The following is an 8,486-nucleotide window of genomic DNA, read 5'->3' as shown; positions in this document are numbered from 1 at the left end:
AGAGAGAAGAGAGGGAGATGTAATATTCTATGTGATAAGCTCTCTCTAGAAAGGTTGACTCTCAAGTAACTATAAACACTGTATTTACAAAAGATTCGATTTGTTGTTGGAGAGACCCTAATCGACGGAGCCCTAAATTGGTTATAACGACCCGACCGGTCGTTTTAAGCTCTAGCGTGTCATTCGGCGGTTTGAGGCCATAAGCAGCTTCACTTCAGGTATTATGACTTGTACTCGTGGTCGGATTGAACTTTGGGAAGTTCGGAGTTGAATTGGAAAAAAAATTCTCATTTTGGAATGCTTTAAGTTGGAAGAATTAACTAAGATTGGATTTTAGAGTAAACAGCCTTGGAATCGGGATTTGACGGGTCTACCGGGTTCGTATGATAATTTCGGGCTTGGGCGTATGTTCGAATAGGTTTTTGGATGACCCGGGAGCGTTTCAGCGCCTATTGTGGAAGTTAGCATTTTGAAAGAATTTCATAAATTTGGGTTGAAGTGCATTTCAATGTCATCAATGTCTGTTTGGAATTCTAAGTCTGAGAATAGCTCTATATGGTGCTTCCGGTATTGGGAGCGCGTCCAAAAGTGGATTTAGAGGTTCGTAGGTCATTTTGGAGTCGTTTGGCGAAAGTTAGAAATTTGAAAGTTTTTGAGAAGTTTAACCGGAAGTGGACTTTTTGATATCGGGGTTGGATTCAAATTCCGGAAGTTGGAGTAGGTCTGTAATGTCAAATGTGACTTGTGTGCAAATTTGAGGTCAATCGGACGTAATTTAATAGGTTTCGGGATCGAATGTAGAGGTTTGAAGTTCTAAAGTCCATTAAGCTTGAATTGGAGTGAGATTCATGATTTTTAGCATTGTTTGATGTGATTTGAAGCTTCGAGCATGTCCAAATTATGTTTTGGAACTGGTCGATGTGATTTGACGGGGTCCCGAGGGCCTCAAGTGGATATCGGGTGGTTAACGGATTGAATTCGGCCTTATGAAGATTTCTGAGCCTGCTGTCATCTGGTGTAACCGCACCTGCGAAGTTTTGGCCGCAGGTGTAGAGCCGTAGAAGTAGCCAAAAGGGCACAGATGTGGTTTGGTGGGGAAGTGCCGAGAGCGCAGATGCGGTCATCTCGCCGCTAAAGCGAGATCGCACTTGCGAAAAGGAAGGCGCAGAAGCGGAAGTGGGTAACTGGGGGACAGACCGCAGAAGCGGTAGTTGGGCCGCACCTGCGGAACCGCATATGTGGTCAAGTGACATTAGGCGCGAAAGGCGAGGCTGGTAGTGTCTTCTTTAAAAATGAGGGTTTGGCTCTATTTCATTCCATTTTCGCCCACGGGAGCCGATTTTGGAGCACATTAGAGTGCCATCTTCATCAATCATAATGGGGTAAGTGCTTTCTTCAAAATTTTGAGCTAAACACATGAGTTTACGTAGATTTGAACATGGAAACTAGTAGAAACTGAGTTTAGGCAAAAAAACCTAGGAATCTTGTATATTCGGATATTGACCACGAATTTTGGACATGGAATTGAGAAGAAATTATATATTTGAGTTCGTGATATCATGGGCAAAGTTTGTCTTCGAAAATTTTTGGAATCCGAGCACGTGGGCTCGAGGGTGATTTTATCGACTTTTTTCCCTTACCCAAGTTTTGTCCCAATTGGGTTTTCTTGGGGAGGTTTTTAACGAGGCGACGAAGAGAGCGTCTCGAAGTTAAGTATTAAGTACATCGCTCGACCTCTTAACTCCTTTTCCAGGTCGACCAATGAAGGGACTAGATAGACTGGGACTTCTCCAATGTATGTATGAACATAGCAACAACATTTAAACTTCTCTAATGAATATATAAACAAAGCGAGATACGCAAACACATGAGTTTTTAATTTCTCTACCAAGTTCATACATTACACCAAACTAAAAGTCAACATTCGACCTCACTCGAATCGACTCACATTCGACCGCATTCGAATCACTTAAGTGTCAACATTCGACCTCGCTCAAATCGACTCGCATTTGACTTGTTTGAATTTATTAACATTCGACCTCATTCGAATCAACTAGCATAAGACTTTGCTCGAATTAATTAAGATTCGGCATCGTTCGAATCAATTAAGAGTCAACATTCGACCTCGCTCGAATTGACTCACATTCGACCTCGCTAGAATCACTTAAGAGTCAACATTTGACCTCGCTCGAATCTACTCACATTCGACTTTGTTCAAATTTATTAATATTCGACCTCGTTCGAATCAACTAGCATTCGACTTCACTCAAATTAATTAAAATTTGACCTCGTTCAAATCAACTAAGAGTCAACATTCTACCTTGCTCGAATCGACACACATTCGACCTCGTTCTAATTTATTAACGTTTAACCTTGTTTGAACCAACTAGCATTCGACTTCGCTTGCATTAATTAACATTCAACTTCATTTGAATTACTTAACATTCGACCACGTTCGAATGAACTAAGAGTTAAGAACCCTTACAAAAAAAACAGTCGAAGAAAAGCAAAAAGAGCCAAGAACATACAACAAAAAGTAATAGTCATTCCATTCCAAAACAAATATCATACAAAAAGCCAGAAAGACGCCCCCACCAAAAAAAAAGAGAAGAATAAGAAACAAATAAAAGAACAAAAACTAAGTACAAGAGTATAAGAGTATCACACTACATCATCTCCGCTTGCACCATCGCCACCTTCATCGCCCGGTCCAGCAGCACCATCTCCACCATCACCTGCACCATCAGCATACCCATCATCATACCAAGCATCAGATGCAAGCCCGTCTAAGTCCTCTTCATCATCGCCGATCCCTAGCGTGGCGGGGTCATAACCACAGGCAAGCCTGGCATTACGTGCTTTAACAAGGGCATCTTTGAAACCGGCCTCAAGAACCCTTCCCGTCATCTTCAATTTCCTATATATGTCCAGCTGAGCCTCGACATGGATCCACATCTCGTATAAATCACGAGGAACGTCGAGGAAAGCAGAAGCGAGGAGGAAGGCCGAGTCAACAACCGTGCCGTCTCGGCCTCAAGGGCGGCAATTTGCTCACTTAGGCTCGAGACATCTCTCTCAAGCCCACCAATTCGTTCATCAAGTCGCACTTTCCTTAGCACAACTACTTCTGCATCAGTTGCACGTTCAGACTTGAGGATGAAGATAGAGCCCTCTAATGCCGCCGCCTTTGCCAAAGCCGCTACCTGAGCCTCCTCGGCCCTCACCAACTCTATCACTTTCTTAGTCAACTCACCACTCAGGCCGACTACTCTAATTGATCTTTGCTCAAGCTCAGCCTGCAGGATCGCCACCTGTACTTGAAGGTCGATGCACTCGGCCACGACCCCCTTGCTCGCCTCGAGCTCGTCGTCCTTGGCCTTGAGCAACCCCTCGAGCTCCTTGCATCTTCCAATAGTTCGCACAAGCTCCTCGTCCTTCTGAACCAATTCGTCTCTAAGGGACTGGTGGTCACCACCTACTCTAAACCGTGCATGAATTTCATGGTACTTGTTACGATAACGGATGTACTTCGAAACCATCTTCTAAAAAATAACCTTCCACTTCTCTTCTCGGCGGGCACTCTCGATCTCCAAATGAAAGTCTAAAAAAAGAAGAAGAGAATAAGAAGAAAGGCCAAAAATTAGTAAAGACAAAAAGAGGAAAAAGACGCAAATTGCAAACATGTTGAAAGAAACTCACCCTGAGAACCATCTAAGATATGCCCAGTGACAGGTTGGAATATTGGAGCGCCTGAAAGGTCCTATTTTCGGCAGCAGCGCAAAGAGGGTCAAAGTAAGAGACCATGCTTACCGTATCCTCCAACAAATCGCAGTCCAAAGGGATTATGATCGAGAGAGAGGATCCATCCGTTCTCACCTCCACTCAAGTAAGCCATTTGTCGAATATTCTCACTTCCTCGGGATTGACATCGGAGCCAAATTTGTAATCATCCACGACGACTCATTTCGCCCTCTCCTTAGCCGAAGCGGGAACGTTGGCCGACATTGACGGATCACTCCTCAGAATGAACGCAGTCGTCTCCAGTTTCTCCCTTCCTTCCATGGAGACGACCTCCACTTCCGAAGGAGGCACGGTCTCTGTACCCAAAGGCGAACCACCCCCTACCCGGCCGAGGTTAACTCAGGTGCACCCCTCACAACCTCCTCATTCTCAATTACTCCATCGTCAACCTCTATCATTCGCCTCTTCAGCGGAGCCTCTTCATCTTCGCCATGCGACGACTCGTCCACCAAAATGAAACACTAAAGAGGGCAAAATCTCCACTAGTAGGGCAACAGCTTGGCGGCTAGATCCACGTACGACCGGGGTCCGAGAGGCAACAGCAGTCTGAGCAGGCTCGCTTGTGGCCACAGCAAGTATAGGCCCGGTCCAAGTACTCGATTGGCGAAAGGCAGGAATAGGAGCCCTTGCCCTTCTCAAAGCCCTCCGACCTACAAGCAAATAAAGACAAGTGATAAACGGAAGGAAAGAAAGGACGGTACAAAGGCCAAAAAGCCAAAATTACAAGGATCAAAGTGAGATGACGGAACGACCGAGGGTCTGCGCCAAAACCTCTCATTAAACGGCAACCACTCACGAATCCAAACCGTATGGGGCAAAATCTAGCTCACCCAATCACAAATGTCAGCGACCAGCGAAGGAGGATTCTTCTCGGCTACAAAAAATGGTGAACGATCAGATCACCAAAAAGAAATAAAAGCCATTTGAGAGAAACACTTACGAGTGAAGTTCCACTCCTCAAGGAACCCGTTGGGGTTCGACACCACATGCTCCGTCCTCACATAGAAGAAATTGGCCCAAAACAACGATTAGTTTTATCATCCATCTTCACCACCAGTCCCTTGGTCCCACGGTGGCGCAGGTGTATCATCGTACCCCTATGAAAACTTGGGACGAAGAGATGAAGCAGATTGTGGAGATAAATATCATAGTTGGCCAGCTCTGCGTACTTGATAAACATAAGGAAAAACTTGTATATGTACGGGGAGAGCTGAGTCGGGCACACACCATAATAACGACAAAAATCTTTCGCCAAGGAAGGAAGAGGAAGTGTATAGCCAATGACGAACGGGTACGCGTAAAATGCACAGTACCCTAGGCGATGTACCTGCACTACATCGCTACCAACCGGGACAAGTTCGATGTGGGTCGGGATTCGCCATTTAGCCCTAAATCCAATGAGCTCCGCCGCATCTATCTCAAAAATGATGGGTTCAGGATCGTCATCAGGTCAGTTATTGAAGTCCGATCTTGCATTCCTTGAACGTGGAATTATCTCATCCACGGTGAAAAAATTCTCATCTTCTACCACGGTTGTTCCTTCTTCATAAGGAGGTATGTCTACAGCCAACGCTATAGGGTCAGTGGCCCCCTCCAGAGTAGATGATGTACTAGCCATTTTTCTGATTACAAGTATGAAAGGGAAATACAAAGGTGAGAGAGATAACTATGGCGAAAAATGCTAAAGGAAGGGAGAAAATACAAGCGTAGGAAATTTAAAGAAGAAGGAGAGGCTTGGGTTTTCAAATGCTCAAGAAATGCAGCACCTTAAATGAGGAACCCCCATCCCTATTTATAAGAATATTGGCACCCCGATTGAGAAAGACAAACGTTGCCGCATTGATTTTTCGAAATGGAAGGGGCACGGAAAACGACATAACATATCGGGAACATGCTCCATAATGACGCATGATAAAATGACATCATTTCGAACTGACGTAACGGTCAAACGTGGCACTTAAAGTGCCATGTCACCAGCTCACCATAAAGGGTCACTCCTCGGCCAACATGTTGAGATTCCTCAAAATGGAAACTGGCAAAGTTCGCCCATCGAGCTCGTCCACAGACAACCCCGATGGGTGGAGGGACTAACTGTGTGGGTCAAAATCTGATCAAGGGAACCTCGCCTAAGAGAGGACAATTAAGAGTAGAATGGGCCGAGTTCATGTTTAAGAAGTAACATTGGCGAGCCGAGCAGCCAAGGTCAAGGTCGAACATTCAGATCTGCCAAAAACGGCTAGTTTAGTAACAAGATATTTTAAAGGAATATTCTACAGAATATTCTCTGCACTTGTACTTTTGGTAGGTAAGGGATATGTCCTATATAAGTAGGAATAGAGAGAGAGAGAGAGAAAAAAAAGAGGGGGAAATGCAATATTCTATATGATAATCTCTCTCTAGAAAAGTTGACTCTCAAGTAACTACAAACATTATCTTTACAAAAGATTCGATTTGTTATTGGTCCTAAGCTTTCTCACATCAAATCCGAGAAAATTTTCTATATTCCCACGTTTGATTGCATTACATCATTGTCAGAGAGAGGATCATCCACCTCATTGAATATTTGGGTGAATCATTCTCTATATTTATATTTATTGTTATTTATTATATTTATTGCTTGTCATTAATTCATAACAATATCATTAAACACCACCTGATATTTAATAGCTTTGAATGCGGTTTTTATATTATTGACATCCGTTGATCTTGGATGTAGGATTTATTATATTTAACTAGAATTTACCCATTATCATTTTATTTAATTAGTTTAACAAAAAGGCTTAATTTTTTGGTCAAATAAAAAGGTAATAGTTTTTTTATTCCAGGATTAATTTTGTTTATCCATCGCACCAAACGACCCTATAGTTGACTTGGACAAAACTATTGAATCTTCTTAGCTCCATCTTGGATTTAAGTTCTAGATTTTCCAAGGCCAATCCCCATCCATAGACTTCCTTGGACGCCTATAGATTTCATATTCCTTTGTTGCTTTTGTCAAATAGAATCATATAGTAAATTATTTATTACAATATAATCATGAATCTTCTGAAATGATCAAAATGATTATGTGAATAATAACTAGTGACTAAAATATCATTCATCACAGTAATATCTCAAAATATGATTAATGTTCCCTTTCACCATGTATTCATCTTCTCTCTCAATTACTTTTTGGTAGAAAGTCTGTCACTCCTAGGATATTTTTTTCCTAAAAGAAACAAATTACCAAACGCTATGCCAAGAAAAGCACAAAATTTAAGAATATCCAAAAACCATCGATCACATTACTAGTTCGGTTTAGATATAATACTAGTACTTGTTAAAGTTTGAAGGTCAACGCTAGCTAGTGGTGGAGTCAAAACTTGTAATCCGAGGATTCAAAAGTTTTAATTTTGCGACCTAAAGTAAGTCAAGGGAATTCAATTTTATACATATACAAAAAAATTAATTTTCATATTTACACAGTACAATTTTCAAGGAATATGATTCAATTGAACTTCTTCGTTCTCAAAAACTTCACTACCTAGTTTGGTTAATTGTTTGAGGACCTAACGTTTTTCGAACAGCTTTCTTTTCCAATGTAGGAAAGTAAACGAGATATGCAAAAGGAAGGAAGAAAAGAAATACAGACGCAAGGAGATTGCAGAAAAGAAATTCAGAGAATAGAGTTATAAGCATATGTATAATTATATATATATGGCATGCTATCGTTTTATCTGCAATTCGGTCTTTCCTATGTACTATGTAAAGCTGCAGATTCCATGAACCCTCTGTTGTCTTTGGCTCTGTCCCTCTCCGTAGTATTAGCTGCTATTGACTAATGGTAATACTATATGATGAGTTATGAGTAAATTAAATTGAAAACTTCCACTAGTGTCATTTCGTTTCAATCACATGCATGGACTGACATTAGTACTCATTATACCCACATGCACATGCAAAATCAATGTCCCCTCTCTTCACCCCCTCAACACCTCCCCTCAAGTGGGGGTGCAAAAGAACATAATTCTTAACCGAATCGGTTCCTTTCTATTTCTCATTATCTCCGTTTCCCTAGTTTTACTTGGACGAAAAACGTACGTCTCATTTTAAAAATAATGAGTTGTTGGGTTAAAACTATGGTTGTGTAAGGGGAGGGTATTACCTGTATCCTTACCGGTCCGTACCGATATGGACCATACCGCTCGGGATTGGGGGTAAGGGAGTAGGATTTTGGTAAAGAGTAAAGGTAATGATAGTGTATCCAAAAAAATATTGTCATGTGATGACCCAAAAGGTCATCTCGTGTTTTAAACCTAATCCGAGGTTTCGAAGCCTTCAAGATCTTATTTTCTTTCTTCTCGATTTGTGTGCGTAATCTAGGTGCGCTTCCGGAAAGCTTTTAAGTGAAAATTTGAGAAAAATGCCAAACGGAATATGAGACTTAGACATATGCCCGGAATTGAATTCCGAGATCCCTAGACCGAGAAAAGAATTTTTGAAGAAAATTTTTTAACTGAAAAATATAATAAGTTTGGAAATTTAATAATGTTTGGATGTGATAGTATCGGGCCGTATTTTGGTTCGGAGCCCGATACATGTTTAATATGGTATTTAAGTTGTGTCTATAAAATTTGGTAAGAAACGTAATTAATATGACGTGATTCGGACCCTCGGTTGTGAAAATAGTAACTTTAGGATTTCTT

Source organism: Nicotiana sylvestris, chromosome 11, assembly GCF_000393655.2.
Source record: "Nicotiana sylvestris chromosome 11, ASM39365v2, whole genome shotgun sequence".
Taxonomy (NCBI): Eukaryota; Viridiplantae; Streptophyta; class Magnoliopsida; order Solanales; family Solanaceae; genus Nicotiana; species Nicotiana sylvestris.
This window is presented reverse-complemented; position numbering follows the sequence as displayed.